Source organism: Mesocricetus auratus, unplaced genomic scaffold, assembly GCF_017639785.1.
Source record: "Mesocricetus auratus isolate SY011 unplaced genomic scaffold, BCM_Maur_2.0 Super-Scaffold_100010, whole genome shotgun sequence".
In the NCBI taxonomy this organism is placed as follows: Eukaryota; Metazoa; Chordata; class Mammalia; order Rodentia; family Cricetidae; genus Mesocricetus; species Mesocricetus auratus.
In genome coordinates this window covers 27321497-27343785 of record NW_024429194.1, presented here as the reverse complement: position 1 = coordinate 27343785, position 22289 = coordinate 27321497, and the positions used below count along the sequence as shown (strand labels likewise).

At 36.8% G+C, this 22289-nt stretch overlaps 1 long non-coding RNA gene across 1 annotated transcript in view; it reads right to left on the bottom strand.

Moving 5' to 3' along the window:
- Positions 1–2994: 2994 nt before the first annotated feature.
- LOC110343211 overlaps positions 2995–22289 on the bottom strand; it is an 88741-nt gene continuing 69446 nt past the window's right edge. Inside the window, exons 2-5 of the long non-coding RNA XR_002385411.1 lie at positions 19119–19170; positions 13053–13138; positions 9920–10017; positions 2995–3620 (exon numbers count right to left, since the gene is read on the bottom strand). This is a non-coding gene — a long non-coding RNA (uncharacterized LOC110343211). The remainder of the gene's footprint in view (positions 3621–9919; positions 10018–13052; positions 13139–19118; positions 19171–22289) is intronic.

The window sequence follows — 22289 nt, the reverse complement described above, 5'->3', positions numbered from 1 at the left end:
CCAAACCTATTAGGGAGCTTGTTGCTGTAAAAGATTGATTCACCCTCAGTGAGCAGCCATTAATTGTCTTCCAGGGCTGGAGTTTTGAGAGCTTTTTCCTCATCTACATCCATGTTAACGTGTTAACTGGAGTTGTCAGTGTACATGTCTTGTTTAGGTGACCATATTGCTAAGATTTCCTAGATGCAGCTCCCTGTCACATATAAAAAGACACTTTATGGTTGCAGATGTCATGGTCCTCTAGCGCTTACAACTTCACTATGTTCCCTGATCCTTAAAGGGAGAGATGTATCAACTGCCGATAAGTACATCCAATCCATAGTGGTCAACATAAATACATATGAATAACACGAAAGAGACTCAGCAGGTAGTATTTGTGTATACATGTGTACATATTCATAAATATCTAACAATTAGTGCAAAATAGGTCATAAGGCTTACAGAGAATGGGAGGACACGGGAGGAGCTGTAGTGAGAAGAATGTTGGATGGAAATGATGCAAATAAAATATCCATGTATAAAATTCTCAGAAAAACAAAATATATGTAAGAATTCAATCTCTACTATGAAGTCATGACCTTCAAAAGATAAATCAAGACACATTCAAGAACAGAAAGACAAATATTTCATAAGCATCAACAAGCATGCAGGCAGCAAGCACTGATGATATTTCTGCATATAGATTCAGTGCTCATAGGGCCATTCTGAAGATAAGCAAGAGAAATTGGAGCCTGACCCTTACATTCTATGCTGAAGGACAAGAACTTTTCTGACTGAGTAGGATGATAACAGTAATATTTGCCAAAGGAAGACTGTGGACGATGATGTTCAGCTAGAGGAGCATAGATTACAATCAGGACTGGGAGAAGAGGTTTAAAATTGATGATCCATGGGGCATATCCAACATACAGATAAACTTTGCTTTGTCCTAATTGGAATTATCAAATACGTGTTAAATTTCATATATATGCCCAAATGCCTGACTTTATGTTTAAAAATATTCTGTCATCATTTACGGCTAACAAAAATTTTCCCATGAGAAAAATTTAGCTGAGCTTCCAAGTATTTTAGACACCTTTCTCCTTACCACAATCCCCACATACTTTACCCATAGTAACTTGTGTTCATTGTACACATGACTCAGAAATACTATGTCAGTGAATAGCCTCATATAAACCACTATAGAATAGAACATATGTCCAGTGAAACATTGAAAGGCAAACTTTGAAAGAAACTGGCAAAGTTATAGACAACATCAAGTGCCATGCTAAGTTTTGAAGTAAATTCACAGAAATCATAGGACAAAATTAATATCTAAGGAGTAATGTGATCAGAATGACATTTTAAAGGCCTCCACCTCAGGGCATGGACAGGGTGTCTTAGAATGTAGAAAGGGAGACGTAGGAATAACAGTAACAAAAGCTAACATTTAACTTAGCCAAGTTACAAATCTATCTTTGTCCTTTGCTTTAAAAAGCAACAACTGATACCTTATAAAATGAGATATACACCTGCTTACAAGCAAGGGTTTTTTTATCTAGCTATAATCACCTTCTTTCAAATAATCTGACACTCGGTCCTCATAAGTCAAACCTTTGGATAACCTGGTGCAATCACAGCCTCGTGTTTTTAATTCAAAATAAAAATAAACTAAAAATAAAAAGTCCTTTAATCTTGAATGTACTATGACAGAAGAAAAAACAAGACAGATTATTTGAGAGGATAAAGTTTCTTAAAATGAAGTGTCTGTGCTTTCCCTGTGCCACTCCTATTGCCTAGCTCAGTTCATTCCCTGAGACTCTACGTTATTTATAATTTATAAGACAAAAAACCTAAACATCCCTACAGTATGCTCCAGTTAGGGCTGTTAGGGATTTCTGAACCTTGATGTAAGACAGTCTTCAGAATCCTATGACTGTAAAATTGAATTCACTTGGGTTAACCTGATGGGGTCTTTCAGGAATAGTTAACCACAAAGCACTCTCCTCCTCTTTCTAATTAATTTGTCTGTTTTTCCCTTCCCTCCTTTTTTATTCTGAGGTAGACCTATGAGGAAATGTATGTGGACTCCTCACCAGGGCCACAGACATCACTTCATCAGAAAGTCTCTCGGGTCCCTGCTTTCTAGATATGTGCTGTGAACTTTCCAGATGTTTCTTTTCCCCTCAGTTCATTTCTGTGAAAAATTGCAGCATGTTTACAAAATTATGAAAATCTGACTCTGCTTCCAGGCAAAAGTAGGGTCTGGTTGGGTTTACATTTACTCCTCAGTCCGAATAGATTGGAGAAAGTTGCTCATGTTTCATTTCATCAAGAATATCAGTTGGATATTCTCTCACATTATGTTAAAAACTGTCAGCTGGCAGTGGTGGCACATACTTTTATCCCCAGCACTCAGGAGGCAGAGGCTGGAAAATATCTGAATTCGAGGCCAGCCTGGTCTACAGAGCAAATTCCAGAACAGCCAGGGCTGCACAGAGAAACCCTGCTTGGAGGAAGGGCAGGCAACATCCTTAATAGTCAGCTCAAATTTTCAAATTCACCACAATCAACTTTCTAATATAGTACCTAAACTGCAAGACATTCTTTAATTTATTTTTTGCCTCATTTTGGTATCTTGTGGACATATTCATTTTCCCCAAGTAAAGGAAAATGAAGCAAAACAGTTTAGCCCTTTAAGTTAATTTAAGAACATAACTTGGGTCTCTATTTGGTAAGTGAAATATTTTTTGTCTGGGTTATACAGTTATGAAGCTACATAGACTTCTGGGTTATTCAATGATTTACCATCTGGTGTTCAAGTTATGTGATTTTTCCATAAATACTAAAAAAATTTTAAGTTGGGTATCAGTTCACAAAATTCATAAACTTAATAGGAAATCTTTGATAGGATTTGAGTAATATTTTCCACCCAATGACTGCCACAGACAGTGGCTGAGTACAGCATGACCAAAAATAATATGCAAATTAAAAGCACATTTCTAGATCTTTAGCTCAGGCTGGGAACAGATGTTTTAATTGATTTTATTGACAGCAATTCAAACCCACAAGTCAAACCTTTTGCCACACTCTTCGTCTTAGAACAAAATTTTGACAAAGCAACAAATACCAGGAATAAACTCCTTCAACTTTCTTACCTGCCTCCATAGAGTCTAATAGCCTTTTGTTTCTAGTGTCTTCCCCTCATGAATCAGACCTGCTTAGTGAGGCTACCAGTGAAGACTTCATCTGAAGTGAGCCACCTTACCATCATGATCCTCTCCCACTAACACTTTCTGTACACCCACTGTGCCTTTTCTTACTCTCTGGTACATTTCATTCTGTAACATATTCTTCAATTCACTTTCTTGTTGCCATAATGGAATTACAGTTTTACCTACAATTTTGATTCATTTCTGCCAATGTAAAAAAGCAAGATCAGACCACAATAAGAACAAATAACTGTAGGTTTGTTGGTAGTGGCTCTCAGGTGAGTTCACTGATCCCAAAGAAGCTTAAGGCAGGGAGGTTTTATAGACCTTAGGTGGTAGATGATGATGTACCAGCCAAGAGCTGTTACTGTGCCTCTCATCTTCTCAAACCAGCCTCTGGACAGGGCCTCTCATCTTCTCAAACCAGCACTGTAACAGATACATTGAAATAATGACTCCCGTTCCTCCCCTGTCTGTGTATACAGAGCCATTGCCATGCATCCTGTTTGCTCTACGTTCTGAATTAAACTTTGACCATGAGACTTGTTTAGCCAATAAGAACTTGCCAAATTTGTTATAAGTGAAATGTTTGATTATTTAGACTACAGTTTTGCCTTTTGCCACCGTGATGAGATGATACCAGAAATAGAGTTCTGGTAGATGAAGAAGATGTAACCTACCTCCCTTCGTCTTTCCATGGGAATAATCAAAATATCACCAGACATGTGAATGAGTACACTAGAGATTAGAAACGACACCCTGAGAGTGAAATCTGCATTCGTTTCTTTCTTCTATGCTGCCCCATGTCAATAGACAAAGAATGTTTTCAAGACACAGTTTTTCTACTCATACCATATCAATGACGTGCCTTTCTTGATTATGTTACCATCTATCATTATCTTTCTACCTAGTGTTTCAGAATATATGCCAATATATTCTACTTCTTTCACTATTCAAATAATGAACAAATAAATGGCTTGAAACTGTACACTTACAGATCCTGCCACATTTCTCTGTTTCTTTCATAAACATGTCTTGGTTAAATTTTGATAAAATACTCTGATAGAAGCAGCTTGTGGAAGAAAGGGTATATTTTAGTTCACAGCTTTAGAGGGATAGAGTCTGTCATAAGGGGGAAAGCCTAACAGTGAGGAAAAGTATGTTGGCAGCACCAGGAAACTGCTGGTCACATTTCATCCTTACAGGAAACAGAAAAGAAAAACAAGAAGTAGGAGAAAGCTATAAACCATTTAAGCCTGTCCTCTTCAAGCAAGGCTCTATGTCCTCAAGATCCTATAACCTCCTCAAACAGCACCACCACCTGGAAATCAAGTGTTCAAAACTGTGAGCATATCGGAAAGGAGCAGTCTCCTTGGAACCACCACACCATATTTCTTCCCTTCCCTTCAGTCTTCACTTCCTGCACATCTGATTTCACCCCCATAGTTTGTCTCCACTGAAACTGCTTTTGGTAGTGTCCCTGGTGAGTTGCTTCTTGCCAAAATCAATGAACATTTGTCTGTCTTCATATTAAAATTCCGAGAAGCTTGGGAGAACACTCCCTTCTCAGAACCCTTTAGTTTCTTTGGCTTTTCTCTGACTTCCTGGTTGCCAGTTGGTCTCATTCTCCCTTGACAGTGATTTCTCTTCATCCCAGACTGAAAAGATTACAATTAGCTTCCTTCACTGGTCACTATGCTTGTTTCTTGGGTGTTCACAGCATTCCTGTGACTTTAAATGATACACAAGTTAATAGCCAACTTCCTATCCCTATCTTAAATACTTCCTAAAATGGTCACCATTCCCTAAACTGCCATAGTGTGCCTATAAGTAAGAGGCAGACTATCCATTAGTATATTGGAAAGTAAAAGGAACTTTTGGCTCTTTATTCTTAATCTCACCTAGTCCATCACCAAGCATTGTTTCTTATCTGAAGAATGTTTCAAAACTATTTTTGTTAGTAACCAGCTAGTAACTCCCCGCCCCTCAAAAAAGCTTATTCTGACTTCTCAACAAATGTTTTACCCATCTTTTTGTTTCTTTCCCTTGTTATGGCTCCGTACATTGCAACAAGACTAATCTTTCACAAATGTAAATTACAGCACATATTTTCTCCTGCTTATAAAGTATTTATCTTTGTTCTCCTGAAAGCTGCATAAACACTGCTAAGAACTACAAGTCCCATACAGGATTGATGATTTGTTCTCCAGCCATGCCTCAAATGCCATTCCCTACTCTCCCTGGGCCCATGTTATTAAGGTCCTCAAGATGGAAATGAGGTTGTTTCCTTACATTTTAGGTACTTTCTGGCCTGGGCAGGTGGCTCAATGTAGAAAGACACAGGCTGTTCTTACAAAAGACTCATGTGGGGGTTCCCAGCACCCACTCAGGCAACTCACAAATGCATATAACTCCAGGGCATCTGTAATTGTGTCATGTCCACACATAGACATGTATGAATGCATATATAATTTAAAATAAAATAAAAATTAATTTTTAATTAAAAAGGATTGAAATTGTTGCTCCTTAAACTTGTCATCTTCACATTCTTCAGGTTATATTTACTATATCAAATTGTGCTAACATGAAACTTCTTCTGGCCATTTATCTACAGTGGGTGCCAGAGAATCTGTTAGTCATTACCTAGGTGTCTTGTTCATTAATTCCCCAAATATGTACACTCAAGCTATTTCTTCTTTACTTAATAGATGTTTACTAAATGCCTACATGTTACCCGCCATCAAGATAAGCAGACTGAGCTACAACAGGGAATAAATCAAGAAAAATATCTGTGCTCACGTACAGCATAAATTACGAGGTGAAATTGGAAATAAACAAAAATAAAAATTTAGTGAAATAGATGTAGCATGATTACACTTTATTAGTGCATCGGGAAAACGAGAGCATAAGGCCATGAGTTAGGAATGCCAAAGTGGGGAGGAAGGAGGGTCTGCATTTCAGTAGAGGTCTCAGGATACTCTTAGTTGATATTTAGGCAAAAACACTGGTGATATACAGTCAGAATATTTGGAAAAGTGCATTATGGGGAAAATAATAAAGGGCAAAAACAAAATTCTTAAAGGTAGAATAACAGAGAAAACTTAATTTGTATTGAAAAGTGAGAGTCTGTCAGAGCAGGACTGGAGTTATTACTTGAGCTGATGCCACAAGAGGAGGTGATCTAGACAAGGAACAGTACCTTAAGCTGAAGTGAAGGCCTTTAGGGACCTTTAAAGTGGCACAAGTTCAGTCAGTAGAGAACTGAAATAAGGCCAATGGCTACAGTAGTAAAATTATAGGGACCTGAAACATATAGAAATTCAGGAGTAATCAGGGCTCATACTATCTAAGGTCTGATGAACAAAAGTGAAGATTATAAAACAATGTATAAAGTATAAATGCAGACTACAGAAGGATTGTGAATAAGCAAGCACTATTGTTCAGTCAATATTTAAAGGTTATAAGGTTGCTCACACAGTTTGAAAGAATCTTGTCAATCTGTGAATTCAAAATTTAGTCATTAAAAGACAATATACTAGAATTACATACTTTCTCCGCCTCCCCCCAAGTTAACCATGCAAGGAGCCAGTGTCACCTACCACGTGGCTATCTTCTCTTTTTTCTCAACTGTCATTTGAGAAGAAGAAACAAATCTGAGGTAATATCTTGTTGTGGAATATTAGTTTAAGATGTATCACATTTGTTTATACTGTATTTGTTTAATGTTGCAAAGATGTGTTGTATTCTTTTATGTTGTCTTAGTTTAACTCTGTGAAGTTGTGTTACTTTCCCTGCCTATAATAAATGAGAGCTGAACAGTAAGTAGCTAGGCAAGAAAAGGCTATGGGGTGGGGCTATGTCGCCAGGCTATGGAGAGATAGGCAGAGAAAATAATTATAAGAAGAGGGAGAATCCAGAAAGAGAAGGAGAGGAGGACGCCTGGAGCTAGCCACCCAGCAACACAGTCAACCTAAAAGTAAAAAGGAAAGAAACAAATATAGGATAGAGATAAAAGCCTAGAGTCAAAAGGTAGACAGGGTAATTTAGTTAAGAAAAGCTGGCTAGAAACAAGTCAATCTAAGGTCAGACATTCATAAAAATTAGTCTCCATGTATTTATTTGGGAGCTGTTTGGTGGACCCCCAAAGAGAAGAGGAAAGAAGAAAAGAGAAGAGGAATGGAGAGGAGAGACAGACAGACAGACAGACAGACAGACAGAGAACAAAACTACAATATCTTGTGGTTTTGAGAGAGAAGTAATGATGTGAAAGAAGAAGAAAAGGTATGGGCATTTTCTATTTGGGGGAGCCAGGGCAAGAATGCATGAGGTACTATGGAAATACTTTTATCCACACCTCATGCAGTCAGCTGACTCTGAGTTCATGACTGAGATTCCTTGCATAACATTGTAACTTTGTGTTCAGTCTTTAATGGAGTTTCATTAACAAATTAGACTCTCCTTTAGAAAGCTTTAGTGTGTGTGTGTGTGTGTGTGTGTGTGTGTGTGTGTGTGTGTGTGTATAAGAAAACTCTGCTCTAAATTCCTCCCATCTTTAACTCTGCTAGGTTCTCCGAGGTCTCCCTATTTTTCTTTTACATGTATACATGTGTGCACTTGTGGGTGTGGATATCCATGTATCCCAGTGTAGAAGCTAAAGGCAGATGTCATCAGGTGTCATGTTATGCAATTCTTTACCTTATTCCTTTGGATCCCGATATCTCACTGAAACTAGAGCTAAGCGGCCTGCTGGTAAGTCCCAGTAGCTCTGTGTTCCCTGATAGTACTGGAGTCATGGACTCATGTGTAGGACATGCCTGACCCTTTTCACAGGAGGCTTGACCTTGGGTCCTTTGCTTATTCTGCACGTGCTCTTACCCATTGAGCTCTCTCTTCAACCTTACAGGACTAGAATGGAAATTTGAGATTTTGTGAGCAAGCCCTATAATGATACACATAGATTTACCAATATCATTGGGTGGAATCCAGTCACCTGGTCACCTGATCATTTGTAGGTATAGGACTAGAAAATAGTCTAGATTTGTAATCAGAAGAATGAGAATATAAATACCAGTGAATTACAGAAGTTCATTGGATTCAATTACTGATACAAAGATTGTGATATCATTATAGTTAGACTGCAATTATTTTATTTTATGTTCTACATAACTTTCATCATTGCAAAGTCAAAAATCATCATTTAATATAATAATATTATATAATAATACATAATAATGAACAAAGGCTGCAGATTGCTGAGCAGATGACATATAGAATAACAACATTCCCTGGTCTTTGGGACAGTGTTCTATAGGAATAGAAATGACACAGGAGTTCTACTACAAATTTTAGACTCTGAGTGTCACTTGCTCTCTCAACCCTACAGTCTTTAGCTTCTATCAAAAATGCACATCCCAACAGTGATGGCTACATCTGGAATTAATTAAAATCCAAACATAGAGGGCACACCTGTGAGGGATTTTTTCTTAATTTGAAGTAGGAAGATACCATTCTATTAGATCGTGAGCTTTGAAGGTGCACCTTTAACCTGAACCACTCCTCCTGTTGGAAACCTAAATAAGGATATGGAAGAAGAAAGCTTTTTCTTGTTACCTGTTTTCTGTCATCTTGCTAGCAACTCTATTCCTTGACTGGCATTATAACCTACTTCTTAGGGAATTTAATGTATACTGAAGACCAGCTGAGATATCCAACTTCATGGACTGAGCAACTACTGGATACTTGGAATTTCTGTTCTTAGTGACCATACATGCATACATGCTTGAGAGAGAGATTCATTCTATAAGTTCTGTCACTCTAGAGAATCCTGATTAATACACCAATGTTGTTTTCTTCCTCCTGAATTCTTTTTTGTTTGTTTGTATTATCGAGGCAGGGTTTCTCTATGATTTTGGAACCTGTCCTGGAACTCGTTCTGTAGACCACACTGACCTTGAACTCAGAGACATCCACCTGCCTCTGCTTCCAGAGTGCTAGGATTAAAGGCATGTACCATCAACATCCAGCCCCAATTCTTGTACAAACCCACACCATTGACCCATCAGCCATTTGGTTGGGTACTCTCTATCAGCTCTTTTAATGATTCTGTCATGAATGTTTGTTCATGAATAAACTATTAGTACTTTCTTCCACATGTTTCCAACATGTTTCTTTTACTTAGTTGGCCCTCCATTTAGATTTTCTTTATTAGACTTTATTACCTAGTTAAGCCATTCGTTGACTCCCAGAAACTTTATGGATCAGTTCATAAGAAATAAGAGATGTTCTATAATATGTCACATCTTATTGCATAAGTTTCAATGTCATGGTGTCCCACCATATACTCTTTATCCCCACACCATCCTGATTCCCAGCCTCGTAGACACCGCTGGATATTGGTCTTGTCAGGGCTTTCTAGATGTCTCCTCTTTTCAGACACCTCACTTTCTTCTGTTTGGTTTTCATTTGCCTTGGTTCCTCAGTTAAAAACCTTCCTTGACATTTCCTTATAAACCATTTACTCTCTTGACTGTTTTCTACCACACCATATTTCAGATACAGATAAATCAAGTCAGCCAACTTGACTGTCATTTTATTTCAGCTATCCCTCACAGCTAGACAATGTCCCCAAGTGACCTTGAAACCAGGAAACAATATTAGGCAACAATTTCTAAGGTCATATATTAATGACTCCATCAGTTCTACGTATCCACCAGACAATTCATTCTTACCCATGTTCCTCAGCAGCAGTTAAATTTTTCAGTTCTTCCTATAAATTTTAAACACACCATCTTTCTAGATAACTTCTGGAAAATACCTTGGATCCTACCTGAATAGAGAAATAAAATGAAGACAACAATAAGAGTGTGAAAAGTCACAAGAAATGTTTAAAATGTTAGTCTATGTGGTCGAGCACTAAACCTTAAAGAAGTTTCACCACCCTCTTGAAGGTTCAGGGAACACTGTAGAATAAGGGGGAAAATATCTAGGTAGAGAACACAGAAAAGGACTGGAAAGTGTTAGTTTCTGAGCATGGAATAATGGCTTCACAGCAGCCATGGCTGCATGCAGGGAACCTACCCAAAACCAGCCTTCTGAAGAGTCAAGCACATATTAGAGACAGATTTATTGGGGTCCTAGCAGCCATTGCTTTCAGTTGTGTATCCACTGAGGACTCTTCCAAGCTTCAGTGAATAGCTCCTGGTTAAACTCAGTGGGTCACAAAAACAAAGCAAAGCAAACGACAGAATGCAAGACCAACAAAAAAAGTCATGAGTATCAGAAGGGAATTGTCAGAATCAGGGAAGGTAATAAGGGTACAGAGAGATTAAGGGACTTATAATTATCAGAATGCACATTATACAAGTATGAAACTGCCAAAGAACAAACTCCATAAAAGCTGAAAAACATGCTTGTGAATTTATACTTCATTCTGTTCTACCTTTGAAGAAGAAACTAAAAATTAATAATTCAATTCTAACTATCAGTGAGATACTTGTGCTTTTACACAAGAGAATTTGCTCATCCAATCCAAGTTTACAATACTTACACCATCTTTACAATGGCCAAACACTCTCCTGTGTGTTTATCAACTCATTTAACCCACAAGAAAACAATAAGAGAGATGTTTAGAAAAAAATTCTAAATGTGGAGTTTCCCAAATTCTAGAAACCTCATTTATCTATTCTAATGTGAGCTCAGAACCCTGTTCTTGCTTACAGTCACCCCACGTTTTCATGTTACAATGAAACTTGTCTGATGCTGTTCACAATATTAGTTAAGACAAAACCCCAAACAGCTTAGCCAATGATGCAAATCTCTGCCAAGACCATAGATATCATTTCACAGCACTGGAAAAGATGCCATAATTACTAGTAATTATGCAATTACTCTCCTCAGGACAAAATGTAACTGATAGTAGCAAAATCTGAATCATGACCTGACCCATGGGGATTCCCACTTGGAACCCAATGATATATGCTGGGAAGCATCTAATCATTGTGTAGCTGAAGGTTGATCTAAGATGTTTAGATTGCAAACTACTATTCCTAATTTTATTTTATTTCACTATCCTGAATTTTAGACAGTAATATTTGCACTTCCCAGAGCACATATGCTTCCCTCCTCTGACCCATCCTAGCTACTGACCCCACAATTCCTCCTAATTACCACTCTTAAATCTCATAACCACTCAAGCACGTACCCTTTTCACTCTCTACTCTCAACCAAAAGGTCACCAAATCAAAACAATTTAATCTTTTATATAAGTTCTTCTGTACTTTCCCAGAAGGTCTCATCCAAATTCATCTAGATCTTTACAGAATAAGTGATTTTTCTTTACTGTTATAAATTTTTCTTTAGTGTTATAAATCCTTCATTGACACCCCATAGATCGAGTTCAAACAGTGTGTGTAAGTACCCAAGACAGTTCAGGGTGTATCTTTAATCTTGCATCACTCAGCTACTTCTTTTAAGTCCCTGTTACCAAGCTTAGTGAATATTTCCGTCATTCAAATTAGTATCACAGTACCAATCTCAGATCTCTTGCACATGCCAAACCTTTGATTGGAAATCCCTCTGTATAACCAGTGTAAGGCTAGGTCACACACTCTTTTCTGAATTGTCTCACTTGGAAAGGATGGCTTAGAGGAGCCTCTCTTTATTTTAATACCACATGTATATTATCATACTTGCCCTGTACCATCTTAGAAACATGTGGAAGGCCTATCTGCAATCACTTAAAGGCATTAACTTATTTTATTCTCTTCTGTGTCACATTGCCTACCAAAGGAGTCAAACTAAAACTGGGCTAAATAAATATATGCATAAGATTCTTTGTTTCAGCTCTAACCATGATCTCTTATGATAAAATTATAAATGATAAACCTTCCAAAGTTTCTAAATATATCAATTACATGATAATAAGAAACCTTGACATTAAAAAAAGATCAAATTGATTGCTTCTGGCAAGGCAAAATGCCAAAATATTAATTTTTGTTGAGTTGGAGTTTTTAAATATCTGATGTAATAATTCAACCCCTAGGTTCTATTAAGTTTTGAAAATGATTCTATATTAACATGGACACAAGTGTTCAATGATTCCCATTTCAACAATGGCAATTACAATGAAAACTACATTTTAAAGGCAGAAGAAGGAAGATGCAAACAGGATGCTTGGTTGCAACTCTTACTTCACAAGACTTTCTTTGAAGTTTATAAACATTTAACCTCAAGCTATAGCATTGAAAATATAAAGAGTATACCACCTAGTGAAAGTATCATCATTATTTCTACTTTGTTTGCTTTCTGTTGCTGTGACAAACACTATGACCAAAAGCAATTTGTAAACAGAGTTCTTAATTGGTCTAGATAATCAAAACCCAGAGACAGATATAGAGGGAAACGATGAGAGATCAGAGAAAGAAGGAGCAAGCTACCACCACATCTTACCTCCTTAGTGTCTCTGCATAGGCAAGAGAGCAAGTTCCTGTTTCTCCCTGCTTGTATCCTGTTTTCACTCAGGTATTGCACTTCCTATCTGTCTGTACAGACCTCCAGACCTCTATGGTTAGCTAGTGGCATGCTCTACTCTCTGCCCTTCAGATTGGCTTTATTTGTACAAGCAAAAAAAGATATAACTACAGCAACTCAATGAAGCAAACAGTTTATAATACTTAAAGCTTATCATCTGTTACTGAGAGAAGCTAAGGCAAAAACCAAACCACATATCATGGTAGAACTCTGCTTATAGCTTTGCTTCCTCTGACTTGCTCAACTAACTTCTTTTTAGAAATCAGGACTGACGGCATTGCCCGCAGTGGCCTAGACTCTCCTACATGAATTAACAATTAAGAAAATACCCACCTAGTCATGTACGGAGACAAACCTAATGGAAGCAACTCTTCAGCTGAGTGTCCTTTTTCCCATGTATGTCAAATCGACAAGTGAAGCTAAATGACAACAAAGAAATAAAGTTGGAACACTTGTTACAACAAAAGGCTGCATTTCCCTAGTGCTTACAAATCTATAAATAATTATTTGCTACTCACTAGAATGTCCTCAAACACATCATAATTTAGTCAAGTAATATTCCAACCTGACTCTGTAATTGAGGCAGGTTTGGAGAAATAACTCAGTGGTTAAGAGCACTAACTCTTACAGACTACCCTGGTTTAGTTTCCAGGACCCAGATGGCAGTTCATACCCATCTGCAATTCCAGTTTGAGAGAATCCTACACCCAGTTTTGACTTCTGCAGGAACCTAGATGCATGTGATGCATATGATGCATATATATGCATTCAAGCAAACACATAAAATAAAAATAAATAAGCCTATTAACTATTTTTCACAACATAAAGAGAAGTTACATAAGCTTAGTGAACATATTCTTCAGAGAAAAACAAGGGTACTTTCATTGTAGGATTAGTCTGATTATTAAATATACCAACATATGCAAATTATTACAGTAAGATTTTATGAAGTGCTTCCTGCCTATTCCATAATATATACAAAACCCTGATTACTCTATGGAAATACATACTCATGAGAACAGGTTATACTGAAAGGGTACATTCTTTCTAACTAAACAATGACAAATTAATTTAATATTATATTTTAAATTAATCAGATCTTCATGTTATCATTTAAAATATAGACCACAAAATGGGATAGCTTAAACAAGATGCATTTAAAATGTGGTTGACAGTACTTTTATAAAGATGGCCTTTAGCAGTTTTTCTGGCTATATTTTAATCCCTATTAAATACATAGTATGTGAGCTACATTATTTCAAATTTATGTGTTCAGAACAGTAAAAATGTTTAATATTAGATGACAATTATCAATAGGAAAAAAGAGAGTTTGCAGTATTATTTTTACTAAAAATTATGTGTTAACATGTATGAGTAAGGTGTGTGTAAATTAACATTCTATTTCAGTAAGTTTTGTTATTGTTAAGAATAATTCAGAAACATTAAATCAAATTTGATCTTATCAGAAAATTAAAATATTATTAAAATAGAAAGCATTACTACATACTGTCACATAATAAAATTATTTTAATAACCTAAAACTTAAATAACTGTATTTTCTTAGAATATGATGCAATGTATAATTGTGTACTTATATAAAGTATTAAACAATAATGCTGGATTCAAAATTTTTTAATTTTATGGTATAATGTTGAGTTAATAAGACCTAAACACAATGACCACAGATCATGAAACAGAGTTTGAACTCTCTGAGGCAATAGGAAGAAGGTGGTGAGAAAAGAATGCGGCCAAGAAGGGAGTCAAGAGGTCATGGGGAATGAAGGCACAGACAAATATCTGTGTCAAAAGATTATATAAGCTGTCTTAACTGTACAAATATTCCTACCAAGCAACCATGGAGTTCTCGTGAAGTCATGGCCAAAATACCCAGGAGGTAGAACAAAGTGAAAGATATTAATCTAGACGTTCTTATTCCAGTGACGGGAAATTGGTAGCATTTTCCCCATCAGAGGAACAACCAACATGAACAGCCATTCTGGAAGTGCTTTCAAACATTCTGGCTATTTAATTGGCCAGTCAGTGAACACATTTCTTCACCATAGTGATTCAAACAAACGACACCCCTTGAAAATATGTCTCCTTCATACTCTGGTCTTAGTCATCTAACTGTGGCCATTGGAGATTCAGTTGCACTAGGCATGAAAAGCAGTTATACTGTTGTTATTAAAAAATTTTTGAATTGACAGTGCAGGATAATGACATAGCTTTTTCAAGAGCTAACAAAACCTGAGGGTTTTGACTTGTTCTTTTTCATGCCAGTTGCCCTGAAAGAACAGAGACCATTACCTTTTAATCAGTATGTTCTTTCCACATTATCCTGCTGAAAAATCCTCTTTATTCTTTATAGTGTGACTCAATTGTCACTCTGGCAAAAGCCATCTCTAAAGTCTGCAGGCAAAATGAACCAGATCCTTCCTGTCACTGTCTACACTTTTATTAGGACATTTGTCATCCTGCTATAATTATTTCCAGGTACTGAAAAAGATGATCAGTCCAGTGAGTGAGTAAATGAATAAATGGATTCTGTAAATGAATGAATGAATACATTTCAAAAGGAGAAGTTATTGCTTTTAGCTCATTCACCTCCCATACTGGCTTTCTGTTATCTGAGATTTCTAAAGCTTTGAGTTTATTTTTTTAAGTCAAATAATTGAGGCCAGCAGGTGGTTTCAGTTTAACTAACTTAGAATTCACCCTTCTGAGGCTGTGTATTCATTTTTTTCTCCTTGGTATCAATATCCAGTTTTGTATCAGTGGCCTTTTCATGTAGATTGAAAAGATCATTCAGATTTTATTAAATTCTGTAAATTTGACCTTTAACGCTCTTTTTGCTGCTTACTAGGTCCTTGTCCTTGGTCGGGAGGTTCTCACAGACTTTTCTCATCCAGCTTGAAAAGTTAAAACAACTGTTAATCTGATTTGCTGGAAATCAAGAAGTTCTGCTTAACATGTACTTCCTCTTGAGTTAAATTTAGAACACATGAGGAGAGGAAGGGGTAGTTAGATTCTCAAAGCTCAAATTAGCCTTAAAAATCAAATTGATGGAAACTCTAACTCATGGAAAAACCAAAGCAAATTTTTTTCCGTACTTCAAAAGCAAGACACAATAAAGGACAGAGGTACAATGAACCACTTGTTTATTATATTAAGAAGAATACAATGTCTTGTTAATAAAGATTTAAAAGTTAAGTCTGCCTTTGTGTAAAAACATTAGACTACACCCCCATTGAAGCACTATATTTTTAAAAATACATACCCTTCTCCACATAAAGTAGATATTCTTCTTGTATGCAAGGTAATTTAAATACCAATTTATGGATTATTTCATTCTAAAAGCTATAGCATGCAGAAATATATGTGCTAAACAATAGAAAAATAAAGATCTGAAATAGTTATTGATTTTGCTTTGAATGGCTAGATTAAGTGGATGAAATTTTCTGGCATATTCCTTTATTCAATCATAAATATTTACTTTATTTCACAGTGTGCCAGACACAGAGGCAGGCATACAGACAGGATGCTAAGGATTCAGCAGAGAAAACAGCACATAAAAGGAATGATATCTGGTATAGCTCTCGCTTAAATCTTTGGCTTGGAAGTTACAATATAGTTGTAAGAACCAGAAAACAGAAAACAAAGAAAAATATGTTTACATATGATATTGAATGACAATCAATTAATAATCACCAAGGAAATAAGCAATATGGGCCAGTGGAAAAGAAAGTCCAGATGCCTTACCTTGTTCTAAAATGTGCTGTTAAAATCTCTTGTGACTTGAAGGTTTAGCAATTAAGAACACTTGTTGCTCTTGCAGAAAAACCCAGGCTTGGTTCTCGGCACCTCTATCTTGTAGCTCATAACTGCCTATAACTCCATTTCCAGGTGACCCAACACTTTGTAAGCTACTGCCCTCAAGTGCTTAACAAATAATCACTCACATACACGTACTAAATGAATGAATGAATCTTTTTATATAGTCCTAGTAGATCAGTATTCATCCCGGGTATACAAATGAACTTTGGACACCCATCCAAAAATGAGAGATGCACTCTCACTCTGGTCTTTTGGGGGAAGGTCTAGGCTTTGCCCTGGATGAAATGACAGGCTATGGACACCCACATGGAGTACCTTATCCTCCCTGGGGAAATGAGGGGATATTGGAGGGGTTGATGTGAGGGCATGGGAGGAGGGGAGGGAAACAGAGAGGGATCTGGAATTGACATGTGAAGCAACCTTGTTTCTAATTTAAATTTAAAATTTTTAAATAAAAATAATAAAAAAGTATAAAAAATATGCATACACAGATAAAGTTGGATTAAAAACTAACGTAAATATACTAATTGTGACTATTTGTTTCAGGACATTATATCTGAGCCTTGAATTCTAATGAAAGAAGAAATGGGAGTAGATTATGGAAAGGTGCCTATAACCACTAGTGACTGGGATTGGACTACAGCTTCCATGGCTTCTCTCTTCAGCAGCCTACTAATAAATTTGATTAGGCCCTGACAGCACACAGCCAGCCAGAGACAGTCATCCTTTCAAAAGGTGACCTTTATCCTCCATAGCATGATGTCAACTCAAAGTTATAACAGAAGGATTTAGTCACTAGAAGAACATTTAAACCAGGATAATTATATCTGCAGAGCAAAGAAAAATGATGAGTAAGTCAACTAAGATAGGATTAAAAATACTCTACTCATCAAGGAACATGTCTTAATATCACTTCTTACTATCAATAATACTAATTAAATAGAATTTTCAAAGCAAAGTTTATTGTACATTTCTACATTAAAAAGCAGAAAAATTTTAAATCATAATGCTTGACTCAAATTTACAAAGGAAAAAATGACAATGGCATGAAATCATATTCCTAATGTTACACAGAAAGTAAGTGGCAAAGAAAACTCATATTTCAACTACAACTCTACACATCTGTTGAGTTGTCTGTAATGCTCATCTGCTGATTGACTTTTGAATAGGGAGACCTAGACAGTGCTTCAGAAACATGACAACTAACAAAGCAGACAATGTCTCTCCACAACAGAGATTCCCTTACTACTGAGAGGAAACATGACACAACAGGAAAAAGAGATGTCAGATATGGACATAAAATAAAGCGCTATAGAGAGAGATAATATTAGACAACCTTAAATGATACCAGAAGGCATCTTCGGGAAAATGGCAGTGGAAGAGAGATGTGAATAATTTAAAGATGTAGGAGTTAAGTACCCTGAGAAAGGGACTGTTAAAAATAGAATGATGTGGGGCCTGGAGAAATGGCTCAGAGGTTAAGAGCACTGACTGTTCTACCAGAGGTCCTGAGTTCAATTCCCGGCAACCACATGGTGGCTCACAACCACCTTGAATGAGATCTGGTGCCCTCTGCTGGCATGCAGACAGAAGACTGTATACAAAAATAGAATGACGTGTCCCAGTTTGATGGCTCAGTAGGTAAAGATGCTGAACATCAAACTTGATAGCCTGACTTCAACTCATGGAAGGAAGATCCAGCTCTTGAAAGTGCTCTGACTATCTAGTACAGAATGATACTCTGAGCCAAACTGCGTCCATCTTTAGCAGTTCTGCTCAGCTGCTCTCAAAATAGCACCACAACTGGACCTGCTGGCCATAGAAGAAGAGAGTTGAGAGGATCATAGGACACTCACCTGAGTATCCAACCATCTCTTCTGACATATAGAAGACAATTCTTTCCTAATGCATGTGGGAGGGGTTGGGGGATGTAAGTGGGAAGAAATGAAGGGAGACAGTTCCATCTATACAGCTATGGGGGAGTGAGTCATCACCCATGCTTGGTGTACACTTTCCTGTCTGGCCACGCTAAGGTCACTCATGCTTCTATCTGTAGCCCCTCACTCACTGTTCTGGAAGTAAACCCAACGAGCTCATTGATTGATTTTTCCAGGGAAATTAGGTAGAACAAGACCTCAGTTTGTTGTTAGGACATTTAAAAGCAGGGTAGATGATGTTGATGGCTTTCCAATGAAGGAATTTTTAGCAACAAACCTCTGCAATTATATTTTTTAATTATTCAGACTAAGAAAATGATCAATTTTATTGCGAGAATAAAATAGCAGTCTATTTATTTATTTGCTTATTTATTTATTTATTTATTTATTTATTTATTTATTTATTGAGACAGGGTTTCTCTGTGGCTTTGGAGGCTGTCCTGGAACTAGCTCTTGTAGACCAGGCTCATCTCAAACTCACAGAGATCTGCCTGCCTCTGCCTCCCAAGTGCTGGGATTAAAAGCATACGCCACCACTGCCGAGACACAATCTTTTATTAAGTGATAATTCTGATACAAAATAATAAAAGAAGAAGGAAAAGATGAAATACGAAAATCAGAAACTCACCTGTCATCTAGGAATCCTTATAACTGATGTAATGTTCTGGCCCGAGGTTCCTCTAAGAGAAATGATACACATTTAATTATTACCTCAAGTATCCTGAGACGGAAACAAAAAGTAATGGAGGAATGGGAAGGGGATTTAGGGGCTGGAAGATCTGAAGTCTTTAGTGTCCAGACACGTTTTATATTACAAACTAAAGCAGCAAGCTGTATTGAAAGCAGAATGAGCTCAAAGCAGAGCAAGTTCCCCCCAAATAAATCACAATTACCAAAACACCAATGATAAATAGCTAGTTTCTTGGAGTATTTAATAGCTCTCACCTTTTGTTGGTGTGTTGACTATTTGGTTCTGTCCCTTAGAAATTAGTGTTTAACCCTGATGCACTAATATTGAATTGTGAAACTTTGGAAACACAGGCTAGGAAATTTAAAAAAGAATTTGCTGTTATAAACAAGACTAGAATTATAGAGAAATTCTCTTCCACAAATCTATCTTACATTGGATAATGAGAAGAAAAGTTTTGGGATAGCTTTAGATTAAAGCAGGGATGTTTACAAACCAAGAGAGTCTTTGTAAAAAAGAAAGGGAGAAATAGTGGTTTTCATTTTCAATAACAAAGGAGAGGATAATTAGTTCATCTAGGTGTCAAATAGCCTAACTCAAAAGAACAGATAAAAACACCAGTGTCACCAACAGATCTGATCAAAATGTTCTTACATAGACTTTAATGGTTTTTTCCAAAATTAGTATTTTATCTTTGTAGAATTATTTCAGTGACATTTTCTCCTAATAAAAGGAAACATCATTTCCCCATTTCCTAGATTATTTGTACTAAACAATGTAACTTAGGGAAGATATAGACAATCATAATTACATAAAATGGAAAATCATAATTAGTGGCTGTAAGTTCTAACTTATCATATCATAATTCAATCAAGAACTATGTTTTATTTTCAGTACGCCTCTTAAAAGTTTTAACTAGTGTTTCCCTTTTCTGAAATTTTATTTCTTATGTGTATAAGTGTATTCCCTTCATGTATGTCTGAGCACCACATCCATGCTTACAGAAGAGAGCGGTGGATCTCCTGGGACTGGAGTTACAGAAAGTTGGGAGCTGCCATGTGGGTACTGAGAATAGAAACTACGTCTTATGGAAGAGCTGCCACTGCTCATCACTGCTGCTTCACAGCAATCTCCCCAGTCTCTGACCTGTTTATTTTTATTCATAAAAGGTATTGCTTACTGCCAGCTCTGATGTGACAAAATAACCACTGCCTATAAATCCAAATTGCAACAAGATTCTTGGTTCTTCCAATAGGCGGGCCTCAGTTTCCACAATTTATACAGATAGTGCTTTCAGTCATAATGAATAAAATCCAATTCATAGGAACAGCCAACCAACTATTCTTTCAAATCTATTCCCACTTATTCTCTTTGCTTCAATAGGAAGTACAGGCAGAAGGGGCTTTGAGGAAAAAAGTGTGTGTGTGTGTGTGTGTGTGTGTGTGTGTGTGTGTGTGTGTGTTGTATACATGTGCATGTCTATGGTGGAGAATGAGTACTTCCGCATATGCATGTGTGGAGGTCAAAAGTTGACACTATTCACTCTCCACCTTATTTTTAAAGGCAGAGTCTCTCACTAATCCTGGAGCTGGCTCAGTGGTTTCAGTAGACTAATTGTTCAGCAAGTTCCCAGATCCTTCCCTCTGCCTCCCTAACATTAGCATGTTTTTGTTTACATGCTAAGAATCCTGACAGGTTCTCATCTTTGTGAAGTGTCACTGAGCCATCTCTATGGAGTAGTGAGCCAATAAACAATATTGCAAGCTGCTGTTACTTTATGTAAATAAGTAATGGACAATGAAAGCTTCCAGTGAAACCAATCTGGAGCAGATCTGGAAGCACAGACATTTCTTGTCACTTCCATCTCTGTCTGTCTCTTTTGGTTTGTTATGTTGTGTCACAACATTGATTTGTATCAAGACAAGTTAGCAGAGTCCTGTCGCATTATCACAGTACTTGACCACACAGAATGTGCTGCACAGTTTCATGTACAAGAACTTGTTTTGCGCTTTAGGATTGCCCTTAGATTTTCCTGACACTCTTACCTGTAGCAAGAGTCAATGATCCATCGATTTCCCAAAGTGGGCACACTTTTATTGATACCAATTATTCATAGAAACATGCCTCTATTATAGACTCACCTAACACCTGTGATTTATAAACTTCTAAAATAAATGAAAAATAACTCATTTCTAACATAAATGGAACAACTCATTAAAACTCAGTGTTTCTTTCTGTGATAAAATAACCACTCATCTCATTCCCTACTCTTTCTAAGACATGTTGTAATCATGCTGTTCACAAATGAAACCCTAAGCTGAGTATCTTTTTTAGGACACAAAAGTTTCTCATTTTCCATCAGTAATTTTTATCACTGCAATGATACAAGTAAAAGTCTTCCTAGGGGCCCTATGTTCTGTTTTCTCTGATTTCTTATCATTGCTAGCCATACCAAAATGCAAGCAATCACTATCATCATTTCTAATGAATCCTTGTTGAAATCCAAACCCAAGTTCCATCATCTCTTCATCTCCAGTCTACCCCCTTTACCCTTGCCGAGTGTCTGGGACAGCTTATGATGACTAATCTATACCTGTTGAGCCTTTGATCTGTGCCTGAATCCAAGTTTAGTTGGTTGACATGACTCATTAGTAACAGAATATATCAGCTTTTCTCTTTCAGGTTTTTTCTTATCTTTTTAAACTATGAACTTGGAAGGAGTACATTTCAGCCCTGAATTTCTGCTTGTTGATTCTAGGGGAGATATTAACATGCATCTTTCATCTATGTGTCTCTCTTTATGGTTCTAAAATTAGAATGCTATTGTTTCCCAATTATATTTCCTTAAATACCATGACTTACTTGAAGGAGAATTCTTTTCTTTTGTATGTTTGTTTGGGATATAAACAATCCCCAGACTCAAATTCTATCCTTAACTATGAAGATATTGGTTGTTCAGAGAATCTGTCAATTTGGGGTTCTCTAGAAAAATATATATGATGGATAAGTGGATGGATGGATGGGTGGATGGATGGATAGAGGTGTTGTGTGAGTGGGGGTGGATAGATGAATGGGTGGTTTGATGATAGATAGCTTTACTATGTCCAGTAA